This window comes from Charadrius vociferus, unplaced genomic scaffold, assembly GCF_000708025.1.
Source record: "Charadrius vociferus isolate BGI_N301 unplaced genomic scaffold, ASM70802v2 scaffold102, whole genome shotgun sequence".
In the NCBI taxonomy this organism is placed as follows: domain Eukaryota; kingdom Metazoa; phylum Chordata; class Aves; order Charadriiformes; family Charadriidae; genus Charadrius; species Charadrius vociferus.
In genome coordinates this window covers 2408791-2423867 of record NW_009647212.1, presented here as the reverse complement: position 1 = coordinate 2423867, position 15077 = coordinate 2408791, and positions in this window count along the sequence as shown.

The window sequence follows — 15077 nt, the reverse complement described above, 5'->3', positions numbered from 1 at the left end:
CCAAGAAGGCGAATGGCATCCTGGGGTGCGTGAAGAAGAGTGTGGCCAGCAGGTCGAGGGAGGTCATCCTCCCCCTCTACTCTGCCCTGGGAGGCCGCATCTGGAGTACTGCATCCAGTTCTGGGCTCCCCAGTTCAAGAAAGACAGGGCTCTGCTGGAGAGGGTCCAGCAAAGGGCTACAAAGATGACTAGGGGATTAGAACATCTCTCATACGAGGAAAGGCTGAGGGACTTGGTTCTCTTTAGTCCAGAGAAAGAAGACTGAGGGGGGATCTTATTAATGCTTACAAACAGTTAAAGGGAGGGTGCCAGGGGGATAGGAACAGTTTTTTTTCAGTGGTGCCCAGTGATAGAACAAGAGGTAATGGGCACAAGCTTGAACATAGGAAGTTCCATCTTAACATGAGGTTCCTCCTCATGTTAAGAGCTTCTTTACTTTGAGGGTAGTGGAGCACTGAGGGTAGTGGAGCACTGGAACAGGCTGCCCAGAGAGGTGGTGGAGTCTCCCGCTCTGGAGACATTCAAAACCCACCTGGACGCCGTCCTGTGCAACCTGTTGTAGGTGACCCTGCTCTGGCAGGAGGGTTGGACTAGATGATCTCCAGAGGTCCCTTCCAACCCTGACCATTCTGTTGTGATTCTGTAATAAGTCTAAAGAGTTTTCTTTAATGGCCATCACCTGAAACTCAGGTTGTTCTTACATGATTTCCAAATGCTTTTGATTGTGGCTTACAGAATCACAGAATCACATTCTTCGTGTCTCTTTGATGGAGCAACAAGCAAAGCTCTCAGATTCTGCATACTCGGAAAGCCCCCAAAATTCTAATGGCAGAATCTCAGTCCCACTTCCAGTTCAGAAAACCAGTGGGTCAGACTCTTCTGTGAATCTGGTAATTTATGAAGTTACCTGTATGGGAGCAGAATTCTTTAGAAAATCAGCCCCTTAACATGTGAAGGGCATGAGACATCTTTTGATGTATGGGTGTGCATGTGTGTTTGAGGGTAAGAAGTAAATGAATGTAACGTTTGAATACATTGTGCCCAGAATTTAAAAAAAAAAAAAAAGAAAAAAAGAAGCATTGTCAGTCAGTTTCACAAAAGTCAGTTAAAAATAACAAAATCTGTAGTCCTCACAAATGGAGGGCATACAAACAAACAGCAGTACTTCGATCAGTGTATGTGATCACAGGTCCTGGTAGTACTGTTTGTTTTTATGCTGTGGACTACATACTTGGTATGTCTTCTCTAGGTTGGCAACGGTTTTTGATGCACTATTTACCCAGGTTTGGGTCAGGGTTATGCCAATTCCACTTGCTCTGACCTTTCCTCCACATAGAGCTCAGCAGCCAGCGTGACACCCAGGCGGCACTCAGCACAGTATCATCGAACCAGCACTGAGAACCAGCTTATCAGCAGTTGTCCTCTAACCACCTGCTGCAGAAATGCAGCGAGAGCTGGCCCGTGCCCGAGCTTCACGTGAAAGCCCGGAGCGCCAGGACTGAACTTGTCATAAGCAGGACTGAATCCCCCGCCTAGCGAGAACTGGTCGAATGCAAGGAAGGAAAAGGGACTTGCGCAAACTCATATTTTGAAAGAGAGTGGGGAAATACCATTACTCTTGTGCAAGCTTAACAGAAATTCAGTAGTGCCCAGGGTCATCGAGGCCTGCCTGGCAGCGGCCTCCAGACTTGTGTTAGAGGATCTCTAGTGCAATATCAGTTCGGAGAGCACTGTTGGGCAATGAGTATTTACTATACAATATTCTGTCTGAATTACCAGTTTCCTCCAAAAACCTAGAGTGGCAACTTTAACACATCTTGGTTTTTCTTACTTTAAACAGAGTATAAGCTAGCGCAAAGCACATGCTTGTATGTATCCCAAGCAAAATTTGGATGAGCAAAATCTGTATTATATTTGCAAATGGCTCCTGGATTTATAAAAGACCAAGACAGAATGTTGGCTATTGATTTTCATACCTGGGATTTTCAAAATCCTAGGACCACTCTAAACCTTATTTATACATAAGTGATTTTTTAAATAGATTTTGGACTAGGCAGTGTGGTCTAAGGTTTAAAGCAAAGGGCTGAGAAACAGGAAACTTGGCAGAATTGGGTTGGATGACAGCCTGGATAAATGCATGTGGTTTGTTTGCATGATTTTCAGTTAATAACAAAGAAGATCAGATGTCTCAGAAAATTCAGAAAAGGGAAGCAAAGCTTTATCCTGCCAGTTAGAAAAAAAAAAATCCCCAAACCTTCATATGAAGGTAACTGAACTTCTAAATTGTAATGGAAAGTAGTTAAGTGTCTTGCCACTTAAAATGGGAATGGAGAAATTAATAGGCAATGTGCTGCAGGGGACAATCCTGTGCCAGTGTGCAACAGGACATCTAGAAGGGTTGGACCAGTGACTGCAGAAGTGTTGGGACACCATGAACAAAAACAAACCAGTGATCAGCTGAGTGTTCCTGTCCCCTCACTGATACCAACCAGTGATTCAGAACAAGCTGAACAAAATCCCTTTAATGCATTATGGAAACAGTGAAAACCGTTCTTTAGCTGTTTTCCCAAACCTGCTCTTCCATATGGAATAGAATCTAAAGGCATATGAGGTCTAATATGTCTTGTAATTGTTATCCTACCGAGGACAAGTTCAGATATTGAGGGGGGTGGGGGGGTGGGGTGGGGTGTGTGTGCACATGCAGAGCTCTGATCTTTTGAAGAAATCTTGGAGAGCTACCCAAGAGGTTAATTAAAGGCAATGATTTCTTATTAAAGGAAACACTCCAAAGACTCACAAATAAATCTGCAGGAATAAGACATTGAATTATTTGAGAAGAAAGGGCTAATTTCGTAGGTATTCTACTGTTTCACTGTTGTTTCCAAGGCTCTCTCTTCTTTGATCTTCTCTGATGCTCACCCCACTCCTAAACTGCAGATCAACACAAACTCCAAGGGGCTGTAGGCAAGAACAAGGCAAGTGAAGCTCTGACCTTGTGATAAGTGCTGCAGATTTCTTCTTTTTTCTTACCTTTTTATTCTGATATTAGTCCTGTGCTTATGTTTTCATAACAACTTCCCAGTTAAAAAAAACAACCCTGGAATTTTGTCAGTTTGCATGATTAAGCGTGTATAAGTGCACCTTCAGTGTGTCTTATTACTGCTTATTTTCCTTGAGGCTGGATTGCCAGATACTTTATTTACAACCTTAGGAACAAGGAAATCAAGAAGTTATTGCTCCTTGCTTGAGAAACTTTTTTTTTCAGTCAATAATCATAATTTTATATCACAGCAACCCCTTCTTACCTGAGAACCGTGAAGGTCAATCACACAACTTCATTATATGGAAAATATTACTGGGTCTACTTGCCGTCTGCAGAAACTATGCTAGCATTATAGCAGTGAGAAAATAATTTGCCAAACAACCTTTAATATTGGGTCTCTCATGGTTCAGGCTATACAGGCAAGGCTTGGTCTTAGAGGGAAGAGTGCTACCTCTGGAGTCAAACTGGTACCATGTGCTTAACTTAAATCTGATTCACCTAGTGCCTAAGTTCCACGTATTTTCACATGGTGAATTCAAGCCTTTAAATTAAATGTAAAATTTGTTTAAAGGTTGTTTAAAGGTTCAGCCAAACTTTTTTTGCAGGAAACCTTAACAAAAACAATAGAACTTGTTTACGTCACACTGAAATTCAACAGTTTAATGCCAGCTTACAAATCAGGCTTGTGAGTATTGTTGATTAATCACTAAAATATGATTGCTTAAGTATTATTGCTTAAATTTGAGACTTTCTTTTGAGATATCATTATCCTTATGAGAAGGCAATGTCACATGAGTTTCTTCTGAAAACTTTTTGCCTACCTCTCTTAACTTTCTGTCATAATTACCTGAATTTTTTCTTGATTAAAATGTCAACATCCAACATCCTCCTTGACTATTACACTTCGAGTGTGTAGAGTGTAAAAACACACTTCTCAAAGTATGTCCACTTTGGGCAACAACCTTGTTAGGCCATAGGGTTACTATACACCACTGCAGACAGCGCTCATGGATTCCCACCTTGAATCCTTCTCAGTTCCTGGAAGAAGACCTTCAGTTGTGGGATTTTCCTTTTCTTTCGCTTGTTCTTTCATATTCTGGCAACATTTCTGTTTCTCTGACATTATTTTCTAAAGTTACATGAGTTGTGATTTTCTAATCTATAAGAAATATCGACAGATGAAAACAGATGAGTTGAGCAGCTCATGTCCTCAGGTATGTATGCAGGAATGGGGGTGAGGTGTTCCTGGGACCTCATCTGTCCCTTTGTTCAACAGCCCTGGAAGCTCCTAGTGTTTGAGACCTGTCTTTCTTCCCGTCCAATCTATTGGATGAGGGAGAACATCTTATGTGGACTAAGAAGTATATTTGTTCTTTGGTGTCTTTGAATCTTTGATCTGTGTGTATGCTGTGCCTTATTAATACTTAGTGTGGTGAGGTCAATGGCAGCAGAGGAACAGCTAGGACATGAAATCTTGATACTGATGTGGAAGAAGAAAGAAAATGAAGGAAGTTATTCACATATTTCTGCAAGAAATATTTACCGGTGGCATTCTGGACAGAAAAGACCATATCCCCACTGTGGCCTAGGTCTGTCTACTTTCTGCACGTGTCCCAACAAGCACAACTGCAGACACAGCCAGAACATGTGCTTCAGAGTACACAGACCCTGTGTATGCTGGATGTGTTGGCATGTCCCCAGAAACACATGCACAGGCTTTCGCACTGAACAGATTACCTGTAAGGCAGCCATGCAGAATAAGGTGGATGGGAAAGGAAGCGCATGTGTCTCAAAAGGCTCACGAAAGAAGGTGCTTTTTCAGAGCAGTGCAATTACATTTGCCTATTTAGAGATGCAGGGAGACCACAGAATAAAGAAAAAAAAAAAGTTACTTTCAGCAAGACTCTACAGAAATAGCTGGCTAGTCATAACGAGCATTTGGCTGGCCAAGGGGCTGATTTTACCCATGGAAAGAAAAATCTCCTGAATATAGAGACACGCTGGATGGCATGTATTTTCCAGTAGTATTCCTTTAACATGCCCTGGCTTCTTTTGGAAAACTTGCTCTAAAGAAGTCATCCTCCATGTTCATCCAGGCCTTCATCTTTATGATTAGAAAACGGATAAAGTCCTAGCCTGTGGCAAGTACTATCACAGTTTGTATTATGTGGTTGTCTTCCTCAGAAAAACACTCATCTGCAAGTTTTCAACAGCTTACATGAGTATTATTTTTCCTGAAGATTCCTACTTAAGAGTTTTTATGTGGAACATATCAGGTGAAAAACATCGGTCATGCCTGGTATGGCCACCTCCTTCTGTTTAAGACCGATCGTGTCTTTTTCTTTCCATGGGAAAAATATGCATGTCTCTGTGTGGATGTATTTCTATTTACCACATTCTGAAATAGCAATGTAAAATGTCTTGAAATTTTCCACCAAAAAAAAAGCAATAGCAAGAAACCCAACAACCTTGGGATGAGTTCATGCCTGGAATGTTTCTAAAAAAAAAAAAAAATAATAAAAAAATCACAGAATATTATATTTCAAAAGAGAGTGATGAATAATGGAAAGTATGAACTGTGAAGTTCTATTATATCAGTTGTATTTAGGTTAACCACATTTAATTTTTTTAAGCTCATAAATCCTTAAGAAATGTTAATCACATGATGGACTTATTTGTAAATTTACATACTGCCCTGAAGGAGACACTGATTGTTGCATTCTGTGGTGACTCATGAGCATCTCTGGTTCAGGCTGCCAGGACCAAGAAAGCAAACTGAGTAGTATGATCTTGTATGAACTGTGATTAATTTTCCAGTAGAGTTATCCTCAGGACACTCCATAGCATTTTTTAACACACTAAGATACAAAAACTAAAAAAAAAAGGGTAATATAAAGCAGTCTTTAAGTTGAAACTTAGCATTTTTGTCTTTCATTCTGTTGAAACTCAAAATTATGCACTCTAAGCATACATACACACAAACAGGAATAGCCTATATTTTACTTGCCCACTGTATTCAAAATAGTTATTCCAACAAATGCACACAAAAAACCTTTCAAACTGTATGCCAAAGTCCTTTTCATTAATAGACACTATTACTTCTTAATTTCACTTCCAAATTCAAGTATCACCAACTTTACACAACAGTTCTTGTTCTCTAAATGCTACTCTAATCAGAAGTAAACCTGCATGCTTGCTAGATTTTAAGATGTATATATTTTTAAATTGAATTCTTTTTTGCATGTCAATGAAAAAATAAGCCTACAGTAAACTCAAAGCCCTATCAAGTGATGCCATCTGTTTTTTTCTTCTATTGACAAGACAAACAGATTTAGAATACATTTAATTAAAGTATTATCAATGATTAAACATATCATGAGTGAAAATGTATGGTAGTAGACACAATTAAAAAATAGTTAGTTGGGTTCCTATTTATCTGTCAAGTGAACTGATTTATCTGCTGTCCATAAAAGAACATCAGATGTAATCTAATGGCTTTTTAATAGAAAGAAGCTTGACAAAATACTGGCAGATGGTATTCTCGGTAATGATCCAGACTGCAATGATCTCAGTAATGACTTGTTGTATCTATTTACCTGGCCTCAAACAAAGGCAGGGAAAAAGCTAAAGTGATTCAACTAGCATAGGCTGCCCTGGCACTGTAAATGTTTAAATCACTGAAGCAGCCCATTCACTTCTGTAGCGGAAGAAAACATGAAATTGATTAAAACAGCATAAATGCAACAGGAAAATCTTCCTCCTCCGCAGCCACTTTGGGAATGGAAACTTACCTAGTTCTCATGATGCCTTTTTTTTTTTTTTCTTTCCTGTTGTTGCTCTGAAGTGGTCAGTTCAGAGGAAGTTCTGTCCTTTAAAGGAAAAAGACCTCGTAGCACCACTAGGCCACTCCAGCATGCCTCTTCTCAAGGAGTGATGATCCGCTTCCAGAACAGGGGCAATGAGAGTAAGGAAGGCTTTAGGAGTCATGAAGGACTGTTGTGTGCCCTGGAAATCTTGGTTTTGCCTCGCGTTGACATGGATCATGATACAGGGCTTACAATGACTGTTTTTCTGATTCCCTCTACAACTCACAGAAACAAATCCAAACAGATGTCATAAACCGCAAGGAGTGTCTCCTGACTTTGACACAGTTGCACAGTTTCCGAAACCTGAAAAAAATACTTGTGTCCTGTAAAATTCCACTTCAGATATTGAAGGTCCCATTGTTTGATGGTCTAGGTAAATATAAATGGAGGCCTCATGGAAATTTTCATACATACCTAAACATATAATAAGAGAACTCTTACAATTAACATTATATAGTAAGTATATTGGAACAGAAAAGGTCTGTTGAACTTTCTCTCCCAGCCTCAGTCACTGTGATACTTCCACTGCTGAAAACAGCGCTGGGAAACTTGTTGATCTACTGTCTCGGAAATATCCATCCCAATAATAAACAGGATGACTTGAACTTAAAATCAGCTCAGCACCAGTGTCACATGGTATAAATTAAGAGGTTATTGCAATCTGCTCCAGAGGAACTAGGTGTGATGCTGGGCAGTTTGCCATGGTATCGGACAACAGAGAAGCAACATTATACTGAGGTACACAGGTGTTGGTGACAGGAAAGAGAAATATCCTGGGAGAACAGCTAGGATGTTTATATGCACTTACAGTCAAGGCATCCGGCCTAGCTGTTGTCAAGTTAGTCTATAGTAGAGATGTACTTCTGGTTTTCAAGTACTTTGAGATGCCCTTCAAGCACAAGTGGCAAAGCTGTGCTATTTTCTATTAGGTGCGTTCAGTGTTTGGGCAAACTGCTGTGGACGGTTCTAGCACTGTGAAATCCTGAGCCCCCCACAGTGCCATTCCGTCCATCTGTAAAGATCCACAAGGATCACCTAGAGAGAACTTCTGCAACTAGTAAAATAGCTACTCCTTCTGTAGCAGCATCAGCTACAGGACTTGCTTTTCTCATGAAGCAAGTGCTTTTCATTTACAAGCACAGTCCACCAATTTCTGGTTTGGAAGGATTGGTCTAATTTCCTGTGAGTATATGAGAAAACCTCAGAAAGATTTGTCTCATAAGACATCTGGCCAGGTCTAGCGTGTGGCACTCCCAGTGCTCAGACCTTCACCCTGTATGAGGCTGGAGCGTTGGCTTCATGAGTTTTTATGAAGTGCTGACAGACATGAGGAGATACAAACTCTGGTAGCTAGAGCCGAGATTAAAATCTGTGTTTTCACTCCCTTTCAGTCCGCAGGAAGCTAAGCACTTGTTCGTGCTGTTATAAACTGCCCATAAAGCCAGTGTTTAGCTCTGCAGGCTGGCACGTGGCAAATTATGTTTGAAAACAAACCTGCATGCAGATGGTCTGCACTGAGGATACACAGATAAACAGAACAAAATGCTGTATTCTCCCATCTCTCCCTTGATGTTCTGACAACTGACATCCTTTTAAAAGTACTCATACTTGAAATTAAGTCTTCAGCTAGTCTGTAGCCTTAAGCAACCTCCACAAAACCAAAGGCTGAGATGGGGGAATCATCACCAAGGATATTACAGCTTGGAAAGAGCAAGAAATGGGAAAACAGGTGCAGGAAGGATATAAGGGAAAAAGAACAGGGTTAAAGGAAATCAAAGGCTGATTAATTCATAAGGAAGATAAGGCTTTGGAGAAAAATTCCCTTCCTATTACCTGCCCAACTAACAAACAAAGTCACAGTAGCTTTTGTTATGGATAACACAAATATATGCATGGAAATATGGGAAATACTGATTTACAAAGAGTTTCTTTTCCTGCTTGCTACTTCTTTATTTTTTTATAACAGGCACTATCTTGGAGAGAACTAAAACACTTGAGATATTCATATGTTTCATATATATGACCTAAAACGGGTGCTTCTTCTCTAGTCAAGTGACACAGTGAGGCTCACAAATCTTTAAGGCTTTAAGGATTTGAATAGGATGCTCACTCAACATGTTTCCACTTCGCATTAGCTCTGTAAGACACATTTAAGTCAGTGGATTCATTAACATGAACACTAGAAGCACATAGGTATATACAGTGAGTCAAATGATGCATCAAACCATGGAAGTGATATTCACTTTAGCTGAAGTTGATCTGTCTGCAATCAAAGTCTTTAACTAACATTTAGGTCCTTTGTTTGAAGTTTATATTTAGGAAAGGGGTTTTATGCCTCAGGAATACTCTTTGTCAGAAAGTGAGATCTTGAGCAGTAGTCAATCCTCTTGAGATACTGCTCTATAAATAATCCATTTTCTAATATTTTCTTTCCTTCTACGGTGGACACTATCTGTTCCAGAAAAAAATACTCTTACAAATATTTGGGGGTAGTCAGAGTCTAATTTTTGTAACAAGTTATTTATTAATGATCCTATTTTCTAATAAAACTGTTATTGCATCACATCTGCCTTCACCTGATTTATACAGCTGTGAAATAAGAAGCAAGTCCTGAAAGGTGTTTTTATTTCTTCCAGAATATGGAGTAGCTCCTTGTAGCAACAATTGATATAAAGGTCATAACCACTAACAGCCAGATTACAGGAATATTCACACAACTCAAAAGCTTCCTTTCAGCAGTTTTGGGGTTTATCCAGCATAGGCCTATCCAGCATATGGTAAGGAACCTTTCTGCTTGGGACACCTACATGTAACCTTTCCTATGACTTTCCTTTTGATGGGTTGTTTTGTTTTTTCTTGCCTATATTCACAAGCAGTTTTCAGATGCAGGGTCCTATAAAACTTAATGAAACAAAAGATGTCAAAGAAGAGTAAATTTCTAAAATACAACTAAGTCACAAAATGAGTTTGTTTAGGAAGTTGCCAGACATTCTTCCATTTAATTTTTTATTTCCCTGTAACAGCTATTCAGCTATGCTTTTAATTTTATTTTTCACCTTTTGCTTTTTGTGTGTTTGCATGTATAACTGATGCATTCACAACCAATTCATTCAGGTTTCATGTGGTACATACGTCTCGGCATGCTTTCTTCAATCACATAAATTTTTTGAACAGTGCAATTCTGTGCAGACTCAACTGCTCTCCTTGTAGCTCTCAGTTCCTCTCCCCCTTATCTTTCTTAAAAGTTGAGGAGTAGTCAGTTATTAAACTAATCCCACCATTTATAAAGCAGTTTCACATTGCTTAAGATCTAGGTGGAATAGGCTATTGTATTAAATACAGTTTTATGTTTCCTTGGTCTAATGTCAAGATTCCTCTGTGTATTAATAACCGATATTAGAATAAGAAGACACAGAAGAGACATATTTTCCTTTATTGTTTATTATAATACAAGAAAAACAAATCTAGAAAGCACATCTCATGGAGCACCATATTGTAACAAAATTTTGCTGGCTCTCCTACAAAGTGTATTTTTGACATTTAAACAATGACACACACATAGTCAGTACACATAGGCATCTACACCCCGGTGATCTTATTAACGGCCCCAAAGAGACCCCTCTTTCAAATACAGAAACACTAAGGTGCACAGAGGAATGCCAGTGTGAGGGCATCTGAACGCTAACTGAGTTAATTACTCTTTTGTTAGCGATCTTCATAAGCACACAAGCCTTCACTGTCTCACCCCAATCTCTCTTCTCTGAAGCCTCTGAAGGGGGCCCAAAGATCACTGAATATGGATCTGGCACAGATATGGTGTAGAGTTGAACAAAACTGGCCAATATTCCCTACCTGATACCTCTTATTACTTTGGTTATAGTACTGAATGAAGTCTTAAAAACTCTTAAACCTACACTCCACATCACAGAAAAGCCACTTTCACACATACAGAAATATCACCTCCCTCCCCACACACACCTGAACGCATAGCACTGATACCTTTTTGAGAAGCTTTATGGGTTTCCCCACCAAGATCACCTTCATAAAAATGATTGCATTTTGTTTTTCAAAGTGTTCAGAGACTTGTTCAACAGTATGTTTCATAATATGTTTCTTTCTTTTGAATAGGGCACGTTTTCCTGCTGCCTTAAATTTATGTCATTGTCTACACAAACAAGAGCAAAATGCTATCGTTTTCATCTGTACAAAATGTTTTACATTCATTTTATACAGTACTTAATAAATGATGCTAAGCACAAAACAATGTAGAATGATAGCCCGGAATAGCTTCTTACCTTGCTCAAAATGAAAAAGTACTGGAAGTTTCCCACACTAATGTTGAGACACAGTATTGGGGTCTCTATTATATACAGTAGCCTTCCAGAATACTTTCAGGCACCTATTTTGTGAGCTATTGCTTAATATGTATGTCACACTGAAGCACCTCAAGAAATATGGTTTAGCGCCCTCAAACAGTGCGAATAAGAGACAAAAGCAAATCCAGCCTCACAGCAGACTAGACCAATTGTGAAGTACAGTGCTAGCAGGGTAGCAACACTTCTGCCTGGACCCAAAACAACCACTGTTACAATAATTTTGGGTATCTGACATATGGTCACTTCTATCATTAACTGAGGACAATGCATGAAGTTTAATTTAAAACCATTTCTAGAAAATGTTTTAATTTTTTCAACAAAAAAAAAGAGAAGAGCTTGTGCTTCTATCAGCCACTTACAAAAGATATTTTTTTCCTTTAAGCCCATTTCTCTTTGAAATACTTCCCCTGCTTTCTGACCACAAATTTTCTGGGGAAATTTAAGGATTTGCAAAACATATTACAGTCTTTATAATCAGTGAGGCTGAACTATCTTTAAGTTTTGGGCAGAGCAACGCATTCATGTTGCCAAGAAAGAAATGAAGTTATTGTGTATTTTTTCTTGTGGAAAATCCTTGTGGGTTTCCCATTTACAGGAGCCAATTTTATAATTCCTTTATACTGTGTGATGAACAGGCATCTATGAATAACAAGACAAAATAATGGAAATTCAAAAGGAAAGAGAAAATGGCTTTGAAAAATAACTGTAACTTTAGATATGCAAAGGGGTATTAACTAACTGAATTACTAACTCAGACTCTCTCCTCTGAACTAAAGGTATGTTTCAACAGCTGTGCTAAACATTTGGCTAGCATTTCCCGGATAAACAGTTCAGACCTCAACTGTATTAGGGCAACCAAGATGATTGAGGGATTGGAGCATCTCCCTTACGAGGAAAGGCTGAGAGAGCTGGGACTCTTTAGCCTGGACAAGAGAAGGCTGAGGGGAGACCTTATTACTACTTACAAATATCTAAAGGGTGGGTTGAAGGAGGATGGAGCCACACTCTTCTCGGTGGTTCCCAGTGACAGGACGAGGGGCAATGGGTGCAAGTTGGAACACAGGAAGTTCTGTTCCAACACACGAAAAAACTACTTTACAGTTAGGGTGACAGAGCACTGGCACAGGCTGCCCAGGGAGGGTGTGGAGGCTCCTTCTCTGGAGATCTTCAAAACCCGCCTGGATGCAGTCCTGAGTAATGTGCTCTAGGCAATCCTGCTTTAGCAGGGGAGTTGGACTAGATGATCTTTAGAGGTCCATTCCAACTCTGAAAATTCTATGATTCTGTGATTCTGTATGATGGGGAAAAGAAGAAAGAAAGAAAAGACTTACTAGTTTAAGTTTTACAAAGGCTACGGAGTTGCTATGGATTAAGAAAGTTTCAGATGACTGAAGACTAGGATATAATAAGGAAAAGATGCTGTGCTGGGTATACCAATACATATTTTCACTTGGAGTAACATCTACAGCTTGATCACCTGAGTAAAAGGACAGTGTAGCAAAACCAGAAGAGATTCAGAGACAAGCAAAGAATATGAACCTTATAAGAATGTGAATTATTGTTTGGCTTAAGAAACAAACAAAAGCTATGTAAATTCCTATACAGAGTATATAATCACTGACATGCAGAAGAAAAAATAGGGATCACTCCTGTTTATACTGTTTTAGCATATAAGAGCAGGAGATGAGAATGACATTGAAAAGCAGCCAATTTAAATTAAAAAAAAACACATCTGTTTTTATTTGTTTTTCTTTGTTCTTAAACATGATGGCTTTTGATTTTAGTATTTCCCACCTCAAGAAATATTTAGGTCTCAAAACTCAGGATCAGCCTCTCATAAGGATGATAAGACATCAAAGATATCTCATTAGACAAAATAAAAATAGTAAGTGCTGAAGCTAATGAAGATTCCAGAACAAATTATTGCACCTTCCCCTGAAGCATTTGATACAGTCAGAGGTAGGACACCAGATTAAATAAACCACGTCATTTGGCTAAGTTACTGTTTCTATGATACTGGGTTTAAAAATTTCAGGTATATATATCCCAGTTAGTCATGACAATATATAACAATCTTCCACATTGAGCAATGAGTTACAGTAACATTAGTGAATGGGAAGACGGAATAATTATTATTGGTCTTAGACATACACACACACACACACACACACAGAGACACATGACTTCTGAGAAGTGGAGCTCACCAGAAGGTCTGAAGACCATTCTTTACACCCTTCTCTGATACACATTACCAAACTGTGTGTGTGTATGTGTATATGTTTAACAGTGTGTGGAGGAAAATGTGAGAAGGAAGGGAAGCATGAACCTGAATATGGGAGAAATCACTCATGTTACTGTCATTATTTCAGATCTGTGCTTGAAAATACATTTCCAAATTCCTTGTACATTGGCTAAGTTGACCAACAGCCAAGCAAGAGGAAATACACAATATTAAAGGGACATTGTGAAAATGAAAATATTTATGTATGTATTCTCTGTTCTTTCCTGTGTTAGTACTAATACATCATGTTCCTGACCACTGGCAAGAGGAGAAATTAAAAGAACTGATTTGATTTTTGCCACTTACCCTGTTTCATGTTTCATGTTTCTGCTAAAGTTGAGAGAAAACTTGGATAGGCCATCAACTTAAGAGTTTTCATTTATCAGGTGTAATGGGTTAGCTCATTGTAAACTTGCCTTTTCATGAGGCTTGATTAAATCATTTTAGTTTTACAATACCTAAACTTAATGTATACTCGTAAGTTGACAGTATCTCTTTAAACATAATTAGTAATTCCTCAAACCCATTCGTATGAAAATGCTGCCATCTTTTACATTTATTCACATTAATTCACACTATTTGTCTGCCCTGTTTCTCTGGGAAGGCTTTTGAGAACACAAGTGAAACAAACAGACTGTCACCTGATCTGATAGCAGAACTGCAGCTAATCAATTCTGAGGCTGCAAACAACCTAACTTCCAGACAAACTAACCTACCTATAAACCAGTTGCAGGTACTTAAGATAGCAAAAATCAGCATGACTACATTTAACGGGTAAATGACAGGATAGGTTTCCATTTAAATGAGGTAAAGTTGTGTATAAGTTCCCCCATCCCCAAAATATATCTGTAAGGTCATTATCTCAAATAAAAATAAAAGAGAGAAATAAGTTATTTTTTTAAAAAGCTAAAAATGAAATTACCTTTAAGCCTATTGCTAGACAGAAAGAGATCAAGGGCGTGTAAAGAAACAGAGAAGGGAACCAGAGAATATTGATGAATGTGTGTTGTCAGCTCTGAGAACTGAGGGTTGGTTAGCATCAGCTGTTTTGTCTCATGATGCACACTCTAGATGATTCTCGCTGTTTTGTTACAAATAGTCCAGGTTTTTTTTAGTTTTCAAATAGTAATGGGCTAATTTGATCACCTTTGTCTTTTTTGGTCCAACTCCATAGATTTAACATCTTTCTCAGCAGGGCACGGGCCTGCATACTGGATACAAACATACAGATAGGATTACATAGCTAATACGCTGTGCAGAGGCATCCATACAGAGTACAAATACCAACATACAATGTTTCGCCTTGATTTGAGCAGCCAGTCTGCACGAAGGATGCATTGTATGGTGGTTCCTGTAGTCTCTGAACAATAAAATCTGAGGACAATTGCCACACTTCACTGCATTTCTATGCAAAGTGATTGCAAGCCCCCTGGCTCCTCCCAGGTGGCTTGCATCGGCCACAGGAGGCTAAAGAAGCGGCTCTCATGAAAATGCATGGCATTGCCTTTCTG